The 18552-nt window shown below is 35.5% G+C and overlaps 1 pseudogene; it reads right to left on the reverse strand.

Moving 5' to 3' along the window:
- Window positions 1–1347: 1347 nt before the first annotated feature.
- On the reverse strand, window positions 1348–17348 carry LOC117195458 (tyrosine-protein phosphatase non-receptor type 12-like; annotated as a pseudogene).
- Window positions 17349–18552: the final 1204 nt, after the last annotated feature.

Below are 18552 nucleotides of genomic sequence, written 5' to 3' on the forward strand. Positions count from 1 at the left end.
AGGAAATAGCCACCAAAATCCAGGAAGCACAGAGAGTCCCAGGCAGGATAAACCCAAGGAGAAACACACTGAGACACATAGTAATCAAATTGGCAAAAATTAAAGACAAAGAAAAATTATTAAAAGCAACAAGAGAAAAATGACAAATAACATACAAGGGAACTCCCATCAGGTTAACAGCTAATTTCTCAGCAAAAACTCTACAAGCCAGAAGGGAGTGGCATGATATATTTAAAGTGATGAAAGGGAAGAACCTACAACCAAGATTACTCTACCCAGCAAGGATTTCATTGATTTGATGGAGAAATCAAAAGCTTTACAGACAAGCAAAAGCTAAGAGAATTCAGCACCACCAAACCAGCTCTACAACAAATGTTAAAGGAACTTCTACAAGTGAGAAACACAAGAGAAGAAAAGGACCTAAAAAAGCAAACCCAAAACAATTAAGAAAATGGTCATAGGAACATACCTATTGATAATTACCTTAAATATGAATGGATTAAATGCTCCAACCAAAAGACACAGGCTCGCTGAAAGGATACAAAAACAAGACCCATATATAGGCTGTCTACAAGAGACCCGCTTCAGACCTACAGACATATACAGACTGAAAGTGAGGAGATGGAAAAGATATTCCATGCAAAAGGAAATCAAAAGAAAGCTGGAGTAGCAATACTCATATCAGATAAAATCGACTTTAAAATAAAGAATGTTACAAGAGACAAGGAAGGACACTACATAATGATCAAGGGATCAATCCAAGAAGAAGATATAACAGTTATAAATATATATGCACCCAACATAGGAGCAATGCAATACATAAGGCAACAAATACTATTACATTAAATCATGATTATAGTACATAGGCCAGGAAAAATGGCTGGAATCTTTGGAATTCCCTTCACCCACTAACTCAACAAAACTCAGATTTGTTATAGCTTAAAACACTGAGACACATCTTCTTGAGCTACCCAAGCATAGCTGCTTTTCACTAAATAAATTGTTCATGATCTAATTGGTCATTTGCATATCATACAAGGTTTGTGCACCTTAAAGACAGAGAGTGGGGGAAACAGCAAATCTGTTAAGAAAATACAGTTTATATTAAAAACTAGAGCTACTTTTAGCATAATATATAGAATGGATATGTGCCAACATTTTTGTTAAAGTTTTCGCAAATTCTCCATCTGCCAGAATTGAAAATATGAGCTTCTGGCCTTTAAGAGCTGTGTAACAAAGATCCAAAATTGGAGAATAGAGTATTAAAAAACTGAAATTAATTCACATCTGATTATTTAGAAAGCTGTTAAATGTGAATGTGAATTTTTGATATCTAAAATAACGTCACTAAAAGCAGGCAATTAGGAGACATCTGCGCAAGAAAACAAAAACAGCAAAAACTTTTCCAAAACTAGCACAACAGTGATTTAATTAAACTTAATTCTATATTTAGGATTAAAATTGAATGACTTCACAGATTGCAATCAAGACCACCAAAAATGTACTTCAACAAAAATATTATAATCAGACCACAATTTAAACCTAAATATACTTAAGATGTCATTCTTCACTTGAATTTCTCTCAAAAGCTTCAGATTGCGAATTGCATTATTTTTATTGCTTTCCTTCTCATTTAGCACAAATTGTCTCTTTTTAGTTTAATTATGTGCCCATTAATAGACAAATGGATAAAGAAGATGTGGCATGTACATATGATGAATATATATTACTCAGCCATGAAAAAGAATGAAAATTTGCCATTTGCAACAACATGAATGGAACTAGAGTGTATTATGCTAAGTCAGACAGAGAAAAACAAATGCTGTATGATTTCACTTATATGTGGAATCTAAAAAACAAAACAAATGAACAAACCTAACAATACAGAAACAGATTCATAGAACAAACTGGTTTTTGCCAGAGGGAACAGGGGTGGGGGGATGAGTGAACTAGGTGGAAATTAAGAGGTACAAACTTCCAGTTACAAATGAGTCACAGGGATGTCATGTACAGCACAGGGAATATAGTTCAATAATATTATAATAACTTTGTATGATTACAGATGGTAACTGGACTTATCGTGGTGATAATTTTGTAATGTACAAAAATATTGGATCACTATGTTGTACACCTGAAACTAATATAATATTGTAAGTCAATCATACTTCAGTTAAAAATTGACACAGCAATGGCATTAAAAAATGTTTTAAACATTGTATTAAGTTAAAAATATTAAATTCCACATATAATCTATGGCATAAATGGCACCTGTTCATCCACAGCCTGTACTACAATGAATAAAAATAGGCACATCATGTTCTTGATATTTCCTCATTAAGCTTATCAAGTCCAGAATAGAATCAAATGATGAGGGAACACCATGGTCTGGCCAGTTCACATAATGTAACTGATATAGCCTATGAGATTCATCTTGAAATTCAAGTAAGAGTGTCCTAATGAAGTAGTATGTTCTTGTTTGTTCAGCTTCATAAGAAATTTTAAATGGTGAAAATGTTATAGGGTCTTCTCCATACAAAGGCCAATAGTGCTCACATTTTTTCCTTCCCATCTCAAATTCACGACAGGCCATTACAATGATTACAACATTGTACTCCCATATCATCCTCCAAAAATCTATTACTGTATTTGCTAAAGGTCCTTGGGTTGCCACATATGCTTTTGGCCCATAAGCACCTTTAATATAATTTGCATTGATATAGTCTGAATCTTGAGAAGGAGTCTTTAAAGTCAATTTAACTCGGCTGTGGTCAAATGGCAGTATGTCCTTATATCTGTTCTTTTTAACATTTTCTTCTTTTTCTCCAGTGGCTGTGGTATAAATCTTTTCTGTTCTATACTTTGTTGACAATCTTCTTAGTTGCTTGCCCACTCCTGAGACCAGCTTGAGCAAAGGGCAAGGTTATAGATTTTTGATAAATGGTAACTGGTAAAATAAATATGATGTTAGAAGTCATCTCTAGCTAACATTCTAAGTTTTAACATCATGAATTCACAAACTTGTAAAGTCTAGCTTTAAGGGTTAAAGGCTTAAAAAAGTTAATTTCAAGATACATTGAGACTGACTGTATTACCTATGCATGACCTCACACCAGCAACCTCAGAAATAATTTAACTATAAACCAGAATTCAAGTTTAACTATTCACAATGAGAAATGTAATAACTATGGATGTAGGATAACCTTATCTAATTTATTCTTCCCATGAAATTAGATTTTATTATAGGGCCCTATGTGTGTAGATTAGCTATATGTACCCATCTCAATAGATACATACTTAATACCAAAAATAGTAAAAATCTTTGGCCATCTTACTTCTCTGAATAGGGATGGACACAGAACATAAAATGCAGGGCTTCTTTTAAATAATCCTTCAACAACTACCTCTCCTCACAATCTTCCTTGAATCATTGGTTCTGTGTTCTTTGGGGAATTTGGCATATGTTGTGGTGATTCACAAAACCTTCAATTTTTCCTCAGAAGAAAATTTTATTACTAAGTTCTAAAAGAACAAACAAAAATTCTAAGAAAAGAAAGTTATTTTTCTGTGATTCTTTGGAAAAGAATACACTTATTATGATTTATTTGTTTGACTCACATTTTTAAATGTAATCTTTGAACATTTAGAAAGAATATCACTCCATTGTAAATATTTGTATCGTGTACTTTGAGTTGACACATTGCAGTGATATCATGTGTTGCCCTCCTGCTGTTACAAATGAAGGAATTTACAGATAAATTAAGGATCTTGAAATAGGGAAATTATACTGAATCATTCAGGCAAATTCAGTGTAATTATAGGATCCTAATAAGATGGAAGCAGGAAGGTCAAAGTCAGAGAAGATGGAACAATGGAAGCAGAGGAAGCAGAGATCGAAATGTCATAACTGCTGGCTTGCACATAGAAGAAGTGACCACAAGCCAAGGATTACAGTCAGCCTCTAGAACCTGGAAAAAGCAAGGTAACAGACTCTCTCCTGGAGCCTTTGAAAGGAAGTCCTAGATTTTAGCCCAGTGAAAACCATTTAAGATTTTTGCCCTCCAGAACTATAAGATAAAGGTGAAAGAAAATATTAATAAATTTGAGTTCTTTTAAGCCACTATGTTTGTGGTAGTATTTCACAACAGCAACAAATAATTAATACATATAGTTAATCAAAATAAGTCCTCGTAAGTGGAATAAAGAAAATTAGAAAGTTAATTTCTAATTAGAAAAACATAAATAAAACATAAAAGCATTATCCTGAACAAAAACTATATTCTATAAAAATATTCCTTTACTTAATGCTAAACAACTAGGTATTGAGTAATGTTTAATCATGTTGACAGATCCTTTCTGAACCTCAGCCCCACTTTATGTGACCTTAGATAAGCCTGAGATTCCTTTTCTATAAAATGAGCAAAATGTTTATGAAAAGGGCTAGAACAGTACCTCACACATTATAAACAATCAACAAATGCTACTCATCTATTTGTTTCTGGTTATTATTACATCTTATTACATACCTTGCAAATAAAAGCTATATTTGTAAAATATAACATATAAACTGTGACAAATTTCTAGATCACTGTTCAGTCTTCAATCTGAAAATTTTCAAAATTCTGTGAGCATGATAGATTATAATATCTAGTTATTTTATGGCATTATAGTTTAATTAACATGGGAACTACATAATTACATCAGATCAATAATAAAAAAAACCCATAATCTCCCCAAATTAAAAAACAAGGCAGAAAAACACAGTAAGCATTCTAAATAAATTGCCTTTCTTAGTATACGTATTGTAATATGTCAAGCCTGAATTAACAACAAAATCTAAACTCCTATTTAATGCCTCTGAAAACATACAGTCTACTTCATCTCCCAGCTTAATAGAAATCGGATATAGACATGATGTTAGACTATAAACTGAAAATTCAGAAACCTAAAACAGAGTAATAAATTTCTTTTTAACATCATGCTACCAGCAGAGTAGTCAATAATAATTGTTTGTAGAAAATTGTTTAGCCTTTCCTCAACCATGGCTTAGAAAGTAATTTCATCTGAAAGTATTCTATTTTAGCTGACACTAAGGACCTGCCTTTGTGAGTTCTATTAAATTCTTATGTACTGTGGAATTGTACTTCAGGGTAATTTACAAACTATATGTGTGATTGGTGATTAAAATTATCTTCAAAGACAGAGTTCTGTATTGATAACAATTTTCTGCCTATTGAAAGAGGAAGTGAACAATCAGGAAGGCAATAAGCTATACTTATGTGTTCTTACACAAAGGTGCTCAGTAGATCTCTTCTCAAGATAACTGCAGTCAATTCAATTAATTTCTATAGAGAATCTGTATAAAGTTTTTATTATTATCATCATCATTACCATTATCGTTATTTTACTTTGTCTCAACAATAATTCTGTTGTTCTATTTACCCCTTTTTTACCAAACACATAAAAAAATCAAATATATTTTGGGTAATGAAGTAATTTTGTATGCAGTTTTAAAGTGATCCCTGAAATTAATTTAGGCACAATAAGATATAACTATTATAATATACATGATATTGTATGAATATTATAAAACTATTAGAGAAAAATATTATAAAATAAATATTAAAATATTATTATAAATTTTCAAACTTTATAGAGTAGTAAGAGTATGACATCTATATTGAATTTAAGTAGATTGCTCTTTAGCTTTTTTTTTAATTGAAAAAACTATTTTAATAGGCACACATTCGCTTTTTTTTTTAAATCTTCAACTTTCTTTTTTTTCATTGAAGTATAGTTAATTTACAATGTTTGCTAGTTTCAGGTGCACAACAAAGTGATTCAGTTATACAGACACACACATATAAATATATTCTTTTTCATAATCATTTCCCTGTTCTTTAGCTTTTTGATTGTAGGCAAGATATGTATTCTTTTATAAGCCTTAACATAGATCCTGGCAAATAGAAGATGGTCCATATGTCTCTCTCTGTCTCTCTGACTCTCTTTCTCTCTTTCTTGCTCTATGTGTGTATATGTATATATATGTTTCTATATAAAATATGTACATACACAAAAATATATGATTATAGACAGGCATATGCATGTTTATATAATTATATATTATATTTCATGTATAAAATATATCTATAATATTATATATATTAGCTAAATAAATAAATGAACATCCTACAGCATATACTGTGTCTTGCTGTTGATGGCCCTTTCCTTCTTTGTTAGCAATTTATCTATCTCCATCTATACAAGTACCTCCATCACAGTAAAGATGAAGCAAACATTAGGGACAAAAGTAATATGTACAAAAAAAAGTGAAGCAAAAAGCCATTATAGCCCCACTTGTTTCACAATGTATTTTTTGAAGGTGGCCTTCTGGTTTAGAGCTGCAAGCCCATGGCCAAGCTATGTTTCAGGTCTCAGTAATGTTACAGACAGTCCAGTAAACAGAAGTATGACTGTTAGGTATGAGTGAAGAATAGCCTTGCAGATTGTGATATAGGGAGGGATTGAGCCAAAACGTAATGATTTTTAACTAAAATGAAATGAGGTTTCTCACTGTCAGAGAGAGGAGTTATAAGGAGAGAAAGAGTCAAAGGCAACATGAACTATAATAATTGGTGTCAGAATAATTGGTGTCAGAATAGTTTTGTGTGTAAACTAATAATTTTCAATATAGAGATAGGTATAGAAAGAAACATATGTATGCCTGTGTGGATTATGTGTGTGTGTGTTTATGCATGTATAAACATTCATATATTTTGGGATCTATTCTCTGAAAAATCCTGGAAGCAGTGACACCCCTGTAATGATGAGCAAATCTAGTACTCAGATCTTGCATTCCTAAATAATTAGAAATATTTCCAAATATCTTTCTCCACTGCAAGGAATACAGATTCTTTGAAAAAATGACCAATAAAAATCTGGAAAAAACAAAGAATAAAATAAACCTGGAATATTTTGCTGTGTCAGAAAATAAGCAAATTCTCTCTCCAAGATATATCAATTTTAATATTGAGATGCAGCTCATGCAGCTCAATATTAAAAAAACAAACAACCCAATCCAAAAATGGGCAGAAGACCTAAATAGACATTTCTCTAAAGAAGACATACAGATGGCCAAGAAGCACATGAAAAGCTGCTCAACATCACTAATTATTAGAGAAATGCAAATCAAAACTACAATGAGGTATCACCTTACACCTTTTAGAATGAGCATCATCAGAAACTTGTAAAAAACAAATGCTGGAGAGGGTGTGGAGAAAGGGGAACACACTTGCACTGCTGGTGGGAATGTAAATTGATATAGCCACTATGGAGAACAGTATGGAGGTTCCTTAAAAAACTAAACATAGAATTACCATATGACCCAGCAATCCCACTACTGGGCATATACCCAGAGAAAACCATAATTCAAAAAGACACATGCAGGGCTTCCCTGGTGGCGCAGTGGTTGAGAGTCCGCCTGCCAATGCAGGGGACATGAGTTCATGTCCCAGTCCGGGAAGATCCCACATGCCGCAGAGTGGCTAGGCCCGTGAGCCATGGCCACTGAGCCTGCACGTCCGGAGCCTGTGCTCCGCAACGGGAGAGGCCACAACAGTGAGAGGCCCGCATACCGCAAAAAAAAAAAAAAAAAAAAAGACACATGCACCCCAGTGTTCATTGCAGCACTATTTACAATAGCCAGGTCATGGAAGCAACCTAAATGCCCATTAACAGATGAATGGATAAAGAAGATGTGGTACATATATACAATAGAATATTACTCAGCCATAAAAAAGAACAAAATTGGGTCATCTGTAGAGACGTGGATGGATCTAGAGACTGTCATACAGAGTGAAGTAAGTCAGAAAGAGAAAAACAAATATCGTATATTAACACATATATGTGGAACCTAGAAAAATGGTACAGATGAACCAGTTTGCAGGGCAAAAATAGAGACACAGACGTAGAGAACAAACGTATGTACACCAAGGGGGGAAAGTGGCTGGGGGTGGGTGGTGGTGGTGGTGTGATGAATTGGGAGATTGGGATTGACACGTATACACTGATGTGTATAAAATAGATAACTAATAAGAACCTGCTGTATAAAAAATAAATAAAATAAAATTTTTAAAAAACCCAGTAAAATAAGGAAAATAAGCAAATTCTCAAGGAATGAGAGACATCCTGAAAGGTCAGGAGTTCTAATTTTAAGAGGCTCCCACTGGACAAATATGAGACAAGTAAAAGTGGACACACACATACAAAAATATTGTAACAGATTGTTGCTCATTGATTAAATAAGAATTCATAAGTCCATACCAATATAAATAAATGAATAAATATATAAATATGGAGAAGAAAAACTCATCTTTACAGTTAAATGCCAATTAACAAATGCAGAAGAAGTTATGGAATTAGAAAATCACGATTTGGTAACCCTCCTGGCAATAACTGATATAGACAACTATCAATGAATATGAAAAGTAATGGGTAAAAATGTGAAACAGAAAAATTTTCACACAAAGTATAAATTTACACAATTTTACACAAAGTGTAATTTTAGTCACAAAGTATGTCATCACAAAATACTCATAATTTACAAAGACAAAGAGAATGAAGATACCTGACAGATATTGCTATAATTTGGTGATCAAAGTTAACATGACCCACAATAGGGCAATTTTTTATCATGTACCAACTGACATGATGGAATAAAAAGAATATACATTTCATCTTCAATATCCCTGTTAAAACAGCTAAAAAAAGTAATCATGATGAATATCAGTCAAACAAAGACTGACACAGCATTCAGTAAAATAACTACCTGTAGTATAGTACTTTAAAAAACTCAGGATCATGAAAGTAATGAAAAAACTACAAAAGCATTCCATTGAATGTGATTAGAGAGAGTCGACAAGTGAATGAAATGTGTGATGTAATATTGGATGCTTTGCTATAGAGGCCGTGATTGGGACAACTGGTGAAACTTAAATGGAGTCTGTGGTTTGTCACTAGAAGTGTATTGATGTTTAATTTCCTGATTTGGATGTTTGTATACTTGTTATAGAAGACATCCTTGTTCATAAATTATAGACACTAACTTATTCAGGCTAATGGTTCATCATTTCTGCAAACTGCTCTCAAAAAACCCCAAAAAGATTGATAATAGACAAACAGACAGATATAGATACAGATGTAGATATAAATATATAGATACTGGCAAAGCAGATGAGATGTTAACAGCTGGGGGATCTGGGGTAAGCACATAACAGAATTGTTTACCACCTTTGCACACCCAGAAGCAAGTAGATCTTTTATTCAGGACTTGATATGATGCATTTTATTTTGTTTTTTAATTCTCAGCCACAAATTATCATCTCTACCTTTTCTTCCCTACTCTAAATCCTGGGTAATATTGAGATTTTGTTCAGACTTTCAAGGCCCATGCTTTGGTGACCTATTCAATAGGATGGAGATGTGCATACTCATCTCTCTTCAATAATTTGTGAGAAAAAAATTCTTCTCAACTGTCACAAATCCCATTTTGAAGGCAAATCAAAATACCTATTAAAAAATACCTATTAATAGCAGGAATATTTCATCAAAATATAACTAAGTCTGATGTTCTTCACTCATCTTTAATTCTGCTATTTTGTTTTCATAAACTCAAAGCTTTTCAGTCACATACAGAAGTGTAAGGAGAATATTTTGCATATGAATGCAAGGTCACTTTAGGTTTTAGCTGTACTATTTGTTACAAAATATCAGCTCATATAGATCGGCATATTCTCTATCACTGAATTAATTGCAAACTTTATCAACATGATTAGGAAAAGAAGCCAAAAATATAACCAGTCACATTCAGTAAAAAAATCATTTGTTAGACTATATAAATCAGTGTACAACGATTAATATGTTAACTCTATCAGTCATTGGAATCAGGATATTTATTCACCTCATCAATCTGAAAATCATTTCTTACATAGAAATATATATAAAATAACAACACTTGCCTCATACACAAGTTCTTTATGAAGATGGAAATATTGAAAATGATCTCCAAGAGATTTCTGGGCATTAATTTTGTAACCTGCAACTTTACCAAATTCATTGCTTAGTTCTAGTAGTTTTCTGGTGGCATTTTTAGGATTCTCTACATATACTATCATGTCATCTGCAAACAGTGACAGTTTTACTTCTTCTTTTCCAATTTGTATTCCTTTTATTTCTTTTTCTTCTCTGATTGCCGTGGCTAGGACTTCCAAAACTATGTTGAATAACAGTGGTGAATGGACATCCTTGTCTTGTTCCTGATCTTAGAGGAAATGCTTTCAGTTTTTCACCGTTGAGAATGATGTTTGCTGTGGGTTTGTTGTATATAGCCTTTATTATGTTGAGGTAGTTTCCCTTTATGCCCACTGTCTGGAGAGTTTTTATCATAAATCGGTGTTGAATTTTGTCAAAAGCTTTTTCTGCATCCATTGAGATGATCATATGGTGTTTCTTCTTCAGTTTGTTAGTATGGTGTATCACATTGTTTGATTTGCGTATATTGAAGAGTCCTTGCATTCCTGGGATAAATCTCACTTGATCATGGTGTGTGATCCTTTTAATGTGCTGCTGGATTCCGTTTGCTAGTATTTTGTTGAGAATTTTTGCATCTATATTCATCAGTGATATTGGTCTGTAATTTTCTTTTTTTGTAGTATCTTTGTCTGGTTTTGGTATCAGGGTGATGGTGGCCTCATAGAATGAGTTTGGGAGTGTTCCTTCCTCTGCAATTTTTTGCAAGAGTTTGAGAAGGATGGGTGTTAGCTCTTCTGTAAATGTTTGATAGAATTCACCTGTGAAGCCATCTGGTCCTGGACTTTTGTTTGTTGGAAGATTTTTAATCACAGTTTCAATTTCATTACTTGTGATTGGTCTGTTCATATTTTCTATTTCTTCCTGGTTCAGTCTTGGAAGGTTATACCTTTCTAGGAATTTGTCCATTTCTTCCAGGTTGTCCATTTTATTGGCATAGAGTTGCTTGTAGTAGTCTCTTAGGATGCTTTGTATTTCTGCGGTGTCTGTTGTAACTTCTCCTTTTTCATTTCTAATTTTATTGATTTGAGTCCTCTCCCTCTTTTTCTTGCTGAGTCTGCTAATGGTTTATCAATTTTTTTTATCTTCTCAAAGAACCAGCATTTAGTTTTATTGATCTTTGCTATTGTTTTCTTTGTTTCTATTTCATTTATTTCTGCTCTGATCATTATGATTTCTTTTCTTCTGCTAAGTTTGGGTTTTGTTTGTTCTTCTTTCTCTAGTTCCTTTAGGTGTAAGGTTAGATTGTTTGAGATTTTTCTTGTTTCTTGAGGTAAGCTTGTATAGCTATAAACTTCCCTCTTACGACTGCTTTTGCTTCATCCAATAGGTTTTGGATCATCGTGTTTTCATTGTCATTTGTCTCTAGGTATTTTTTGATTTCCTCTTTGATTTCTTCAGTGATCTCTTCGTTATTTAATAATGTATTGTTTAGCCTCCATGTGTTTGTGTTTTTTACGTTTTTTCCCCTGTAATTCATTTCTAATCTCATAACGTTGTGGCCAGAAAAGAGGCTTGATATGATTTCAACTTTCTTAAATTTACTGAGGCTTGATTTGTGACCCAAGCTGTGATCTATCCTGGAGAATGTTCCGTGTGCACTTGAGAAGAAAGTGTAATCTGCTGTTTTTGGATGGAATGTCCTATAAATATCAGTTAAATCTATCTGGTCTATTGTGTCATTTAAAGCTTCTGTTTCCTTATTTATTTTCATTTTGGATGATCTGTCCATTGGTGTAAGTGAGGTGTTAAAGTCTCCCACTATTGTTTTCTTACTGTTGATTTCCTCTTTTATAGCTGTTAGCAGTTGCCTTTTGTATTGAGGTGCTCCTGTGTTGGGTGCATATATATTTATAACTGTTATATCTTCTTCTTGGATTGATCCCTTGATCATTATGTAGTGTGCTTCCTTGTCTCTTATAACATTCTTTATTTTAAAGTCTATTTTATCTGATATGAGTATTGCTATTCCAGCTTTCTTTTGATTTCCATTTGCATGGTATATCTTTTTCCATCCCCTCATTTTCAGTCTGTATGTGTCCCTAGGTCTGAAGTGGGTCTCTTGTAGACAGCATATATATGGGTCTTGTTTTTGTATCCATTCAGCAAGCCTTTGTCTTTTGTTTGGAGCATTTAATCCATTTATGTTTAAGGTAATTATCGATATGTATGTTCCTATGACCATTTTCTTAATTGTTTTGGGTTTATTTTTGTAGGTCCTTTTCTTCTCTTGTGTTTCCCACTTATAGAAATTCCTTTAGCATTTGTTGTAGAGCTGGTGTGGTGGTGCTGAATTCTCTTAGCTTTTGCTTATCTGTAAAGTTTTTGATTTCTCCATGGAATCTGAATGAGATCCTTGCTGGGTAGAGTAATCTTGTTTGTAGGTTCTTCCCTTTCATCACTTTAAGTGTATCATGCCACTCCCTTCTGGCTTGTAGAGTTTCTGCTGAGAAATCTGCTGGTAACCTTATGGGAGTTCCCTTGTATGTTATTTATTGTTTTTCCCTTGCTGCTTTCAATAATTTTTCTTTGTCTTTAATTTTTGCCAATTTGGTTACTCTGTGTCCTTGCATGTTTCTCCTTGAATTTATCCTGTATGAGACTCGCTGCTCTTTCTGGACTTGGGTGGCTCTTTCCTTTCCCATGTTAGGGAAGTTTTCAACTATAATCTCTTCAAATATCTTCTCTGGTCCTTTCTCTCTCTCTACTCCTTCTGGGACCCCTATAATGCAAATGTTGTTGTGTTTAGTGTTGTCCCAGAGGTCTCTTAGGCTGTCCTCATTTCTTTTCATTCTTTTTTCTTTATTCTGTCCACAGCAGTGAATTCTACCATTCTGTCTTCCAGGTCACTTATCGTTCTTCTGCCTCAGTTATTCTGCTATTGATTCCTTCTAGTGTAGTTTTCATTTCAGTTATTGTATTTTTCATTTCTGTTAGATTGTTCTTTAATTATTCTAGGTCTTTGTTAATCATTTCTTGCATCTTCCTGATCTTTGCCTCCATTCTTTTTCAAGGTCCTGGATCTGCTTCACTGTCATTATTCTGAATTATTTTTCTGGAAGGTTGCCTATCTCCTCTTCATTTAGTTGTTTTTCTGGGGTTTTGTCTTGTTCCTTCATCCAGTACATAGCCCTCTGCCTTTCATCTTGTCTATCTTTCTGTGAATGTGGTTTTTGTTCCACAGGCTGCAGGACTGTAGTTCTTGCTTCTGCTGTCTGTCCTTTGGTGGATGAGGCCATCTAAGAGGCTTGTGCAAGTTTCCTGATGGGAGGGACTTGTGGTGGGTAGAGCTGACTGTTGCTCTGGTGGGCAGAGCTCAGTAAAACTTTAATCCGCTTGACTGCTGATGGGTGGGGCTGGCTTCCCTCCCTGGTTGCCTGAGGCAACCCAACAATGGAGCCTACCTGCGCTATTTTGGGGGCTAATGATAGACTCTGGGAGGGCTCACGCCAAGGAGTACTTCCCAGAACTTCTGCTGCTAGTGTCCTTGTCCCCCCGGTGAGCCACAACCCCCCACCCCGCCTCTGCAGGAGACCCTCCAACACTAGCAGGTGGGTCTGGTTCAGTCTCCCCTGGGGTCACTGCTCCTTCCCCTGGGTCCTGATGCACACACTACTTTGTGTGTGCCCTCCAGGAGTGGAGTCTCTGTTTCCCCCAGTCCTTTCAAAGTCCTGCAGTCAAATCCCAGTAGGCTTCAAAGTCTGATTCTCTAAGAATTCCTCCTCCTGTTGCCAGACCCCCACGTTGGGAAACCTGATGTGGGGCTCAGAAGCTTCACTCCAGTGGGTGGACTTCTGTGATATAAGTGTTCTCCAGTCTGTGAGTCACCCACCCAGCAGTTATGGGATTTGATTTTACTGTGATTGTGCCCCTCCTACCATCTCATTGTGGCTTTTCCTTTGTCTTTGGATGTGGGGTATCTTTTTTGGTGAATTACAGTGTCTTCCTGTCAATGATTGTCCAGCAGCTAGTTGTGATCCTGGTGTTCTCACAAGAGGGAGTCTGATTCTGCTTTTTAAGCAAGCATTCATGTTGGCTGAACCACAGTTTTGTCATCCCTGTGGGGAGAGGAGCTCAAATCTCAATTATTTTTTTTAACCTTATCTGTAGTTCTTAGAGTATGCCTCAATTCAGAGTTCAAGAGTCAGTCAGAAACTGGCAATTTTATAAACAGATATGGACCTCTTCCTCTCTGGCCCTCTCATTTCCAGGATTTTCCCTTTCACTTTACATTGGTTCTGGTAGTGCTAACTCTATCTTCTATCTCTTTAAATGTTTAAGCTTGTTTTTGTTTTGTTTTTTCTAATAGGACTTGAATTATCCCTGATGGAGATGACTGGGGTTGAAGGTCAAGAAAATATCTATGAAAGAGAGAATGCTACTTAGTGCTATTTTTTATTCAAGTTTGATTTTTATTTACCAGTATCTAAGTGCTTTTGGTTATATTTAGTGGCTTCAGGTGCATTTTTGTTTACCAAAATTTATAGGTTTTATCTATGGGAAGGGTGGTCTTGTTGAAGCTGCCCAGCCATGGCCCAAGGCACCACTGGTGAAGTATTTTTTACACAATGGAAAAAAAAGTAGTACTATATTATCTCTCAAGTACGGTTGACACTTGAACAACACAGGGATTAGGGGCATTGACCTCTTCCCCCTGCACAGTCAAAAATCCATGTATAATTTTTGACTCCCCAAAAACTTAACTACTAATAGCCTACTGTTGACTGGAATTCTTACCTATAATATAAACAGTTAACGTATATTTCGTATTTTATTCTTACAATAAAGTAAACTAGAGAAAAGAAAAACATTATTAAACAAATCATAAAGAAGAGAAAATATTTACAGTACCGTACTATATTTATGCATACTGTAAGTTTACATCATCTGTTTATAAGACGAGTTGTCTGTCAGTACCTATATCAATATTGTTTTATATGATGCAAAACACTGTAGATGATATATGTATCACTACTAGACATTAAAATTTTTAAAAAAGATAATGTGAAAAAATATTTTTACAGGTAAAACAATTCATACATTGATAATGGAAGAAGCAGCAACATGATTTCTTTATGGTAGGCTAGTGTAATCTGTATGATTGCTTCATGGTAGCCTAGCCTATACACTAATGAATGAATCATGATAAAATTTTTATGGTATATAGTATTACAGTCATATTCATAATACAGTATTGGGAACATTGTTACATTTGTTTAAAAAATAATTTACCTGTGATTATAGGCTGATATGCAGTTTCTCAGACTATGAGAGAGAGGCCTATTCTAAGTTCTTTGAAAGCAAAGTTATAAGACAGTAAGAAAATACACTGTTAATTTTATATTAAATATTACTCACGGTATGCTTATATAAGGATAGAATGGCATTGACATACATTTTATGCATTTGTGACATACCTAACTTTATTTTTTCAATATTTCTAGGTTATGTGGGTCATATTATGTAATGTAATTCTCTCTAAGGGTATAATCTTAATTGAATTAAGGTAGTCACAGAATACATATTTATTGCATGATACAAAAACAATAGTTTAAGGTTTTATATTGTTCTTTTGTTTAGAACATATTTGTTTGTTTCTTCACTTTGCTTGACTCTCTATGTTATTTTTTGTATATTAGGTAAAAGAGCCGCCTCTCTTAGTCTTGAAGTAGTGGCCTTACACAGGAGATGAACTTTATCATTCAACCCTGGCCTATCTCTTGGTTGTTCTCAAACCTTTGTGATTGTACCAGCAGCCTATTTCATTTTTAATGGACCCCAGTAGTTGAGGTTGTGCCAAGAACTTTCAGTGTTCCAGAAGAGATCTCATTCACTACCTGGATTCAACATGATTGGAAGCAGATGCTCAGGGAGCAGCTTTTAAAGTGTACAAATATATACAGTCCTGTGGGACTACAAGAATAAATCAGGCTGGCTACCAGAGCCAGGCAATTTGGAGGTCTGAAGTTGATGCCCAGGTGTCAGTTGCAAAAACTGGGACTCCAGATGAGCGTATGAGTTTCTTTCTGGGAGATATCAGAGAGCTGTAGTGAGGCAGATGAAGACTGTGAAGATGTTGCCTTCCAGCCTCCTAACGTGTGTTAAATTATTTGCCTCCCTCTCAGGCCAATGTTTGAAGAATACCAAATAAGCCTCTCCATCTGTTGCCTCCAAGCTGAGCCCTAAAGCCGTAGAGACTGACCCTGCAAGCGCTTTAAGAGCCCTTTCGCAGATTATTACAGCCTGTGGTCTTGTGGTCTTGAGCCCGCCTCTTTGGATTTCAAAGCTACCTTTTGGGAGCTCATCTCTCAGAAACAGGTCTGAAAAGCTGGGGTGTCTGATGTGGGGTTCAAAGCTTTCACTCCTCACGGACAAACTTTGAGTTTGGAGTCCCCTCCTGATTGTGGGTCTCTGTGCCAAGGATGGAGTTTATGGAGAGATTGTGTACCAGCCTCCCCTACCCACTTTGATAAGGGGTCTTCTTTCATTGGCCCCTCATGTAGGAGTTGCTTAGATGGTTTTTAGGTGTTTTGTTTTTTTTTTCCAGAGGGAGTTGTTCCATATTTAGCTGCAGATTTGGTGTGTCCCTGGGAAGAGGGGAGCCCAGGATCTTCCTATGTCACCCCTCTTGAACTGGAGTCCCCCCCACCAAATATTTTTAAAATGTGTGAAGAAATATACAGTAGCCATTCACTTACATTCTCTTGTACGTTTCATGTTTTAAAGTATATTTTAAAATTTGTATTATGTAATATGGAGACAAAATTTAAATCAGCAAAAGCACAATTGCAAAAACACAAACAGTATGTAAAAATAGCATTAAACATTTAGGAGATTAATTAGGTATTTAATATGATAGAGTAGAAAGTTTAGGACAAGGCCACAAACTAGGACTGTGGAAGTGCTAAGGAAAATGAACATTAGATAGCCATTACAATAATACCAGAAGGAACTGTTATCCACCCTTTTGAGTGGATCCCCAACAAGAGTGCTTCTGCCAGGTGTCCTTTGAGCCAATAGAATGAGACCGAGTTTGGTTCAGAGGCAAAGGGAAGCTTTATTCTTTATCAAAGAATGGAGAAGTGCATACTCCTGCTCTAGAGCACATGCACTCCCCAAAAGGCTGTGGGTAGGGCTGCTTTTCAGGGTTTCTGTCAGCGGGGAGGGGGTGGAGTTCTCGCCTGTGGGGCGCAGGCGTGCTGCACACTGTGCCCCAGACTGAGGTGCCGGGCGCAGCATCTTTGCACACGGCCCACCATCGCCATGTTGAATTGAGGTGTCGGGCATAGCACTTCGCAGGGCACATGGTGCTGGTGTGTCAGGCACAGCGGTTCTGCACTAGAAACTCTAACTCAGTGTGTTAGGTGCAAGGCCTCTGCACACAACCCACTATAGGTGAGTGAAACTAGACTAAGCCCAAAGGAAGAGATTAGAACTTATCACCTGGATTACATCTTATTTTTTCCTGGGACACAAGTGGGCTTTGCCTGTGACAGTACTATCCATAAATTGAATAGGCAGTTGGCGAAGACGTAAGTGACAAAGATGACTAAAGTTTTATTCATGATTTGTGCACATATTAGGGCCAAAATCTATACCACAGAAACCTAGATTGGCATAAGGCTGACCAGGATACTGTGGTAGTAAAATGCACTGTTTTCCTGTTGGTTTAGGGACATCCGTGATGGAACATTCATACGTGAATGTGTAACTGTTAGTTGTAGATTTGGGTCTGGATCTTAAATGAGTGATGATTGCATAGAGGTGATGTCTGAAGCCATTTCCTTGGTTAGACTCACCCAGGGGTAAAAGTACAAAAAAAAAAAAAAAAAAAGAAGGAAGAAATCCATACCTATGCATTCACTTATCATCTAAAAGAAGAAAAAATAAAACACTCCTTAATATAGAGGTAAGCTATATATTATGTATCTTTAGAAAGTGCAGACACAGCATATGTGACATTCTGAATATGGGCTTCAAAACCTGAATCAGCTGTTGGTTGCCATGATATGTCCTATGAGTCAAGGCAAGTAACATTTCTGAACTTCAGTTTTTCCCCTCTGTAAAAATATCTAGCTAAACTTTGTCACTTTAAAAGTTGCTTACTTTTCCATTTTGCAAGGAAGAAAGGAAAATATCTGGGAATGGGATAAAGATAATGTTAATCATATGAGGAAAAAAGAAGGACTTCAAGTACCTTCAACTTTCTTCCCAGGATATCCAGCTACCCTAGAGACAGTTCTGAAGCCAGAGAGAGGCTCACTTTCATATACTTACTTGTTCATGGCTATTAAATATACAAAATTCTCCACAAACTTACCACCTTATGTTGGCTTTGTTTTCTCTATCCCATCAGGGGTCAACAAAGGAAACTGCTGTTTCCCAGTTGTAGTACACACCTATTCCTAAGCCACTCTTCTCCCAAATGGTAAGACGTGAATCAGTCACTTTATCTTTAATTGTAGCAGT

Source organism: Orcinus orca, chromosome 18, assembly GCF_937001465.1.
Source record: "Orcinus orca chromosome 18, mOrcOrc1.1, whole genome shotgun sequence".
Lineage (NCBI taxonomy): Eukaryota > Metazoa > Chordata > Mammalia > Artiodactyla > Delphinidae > Orcinus > Orcinus orca.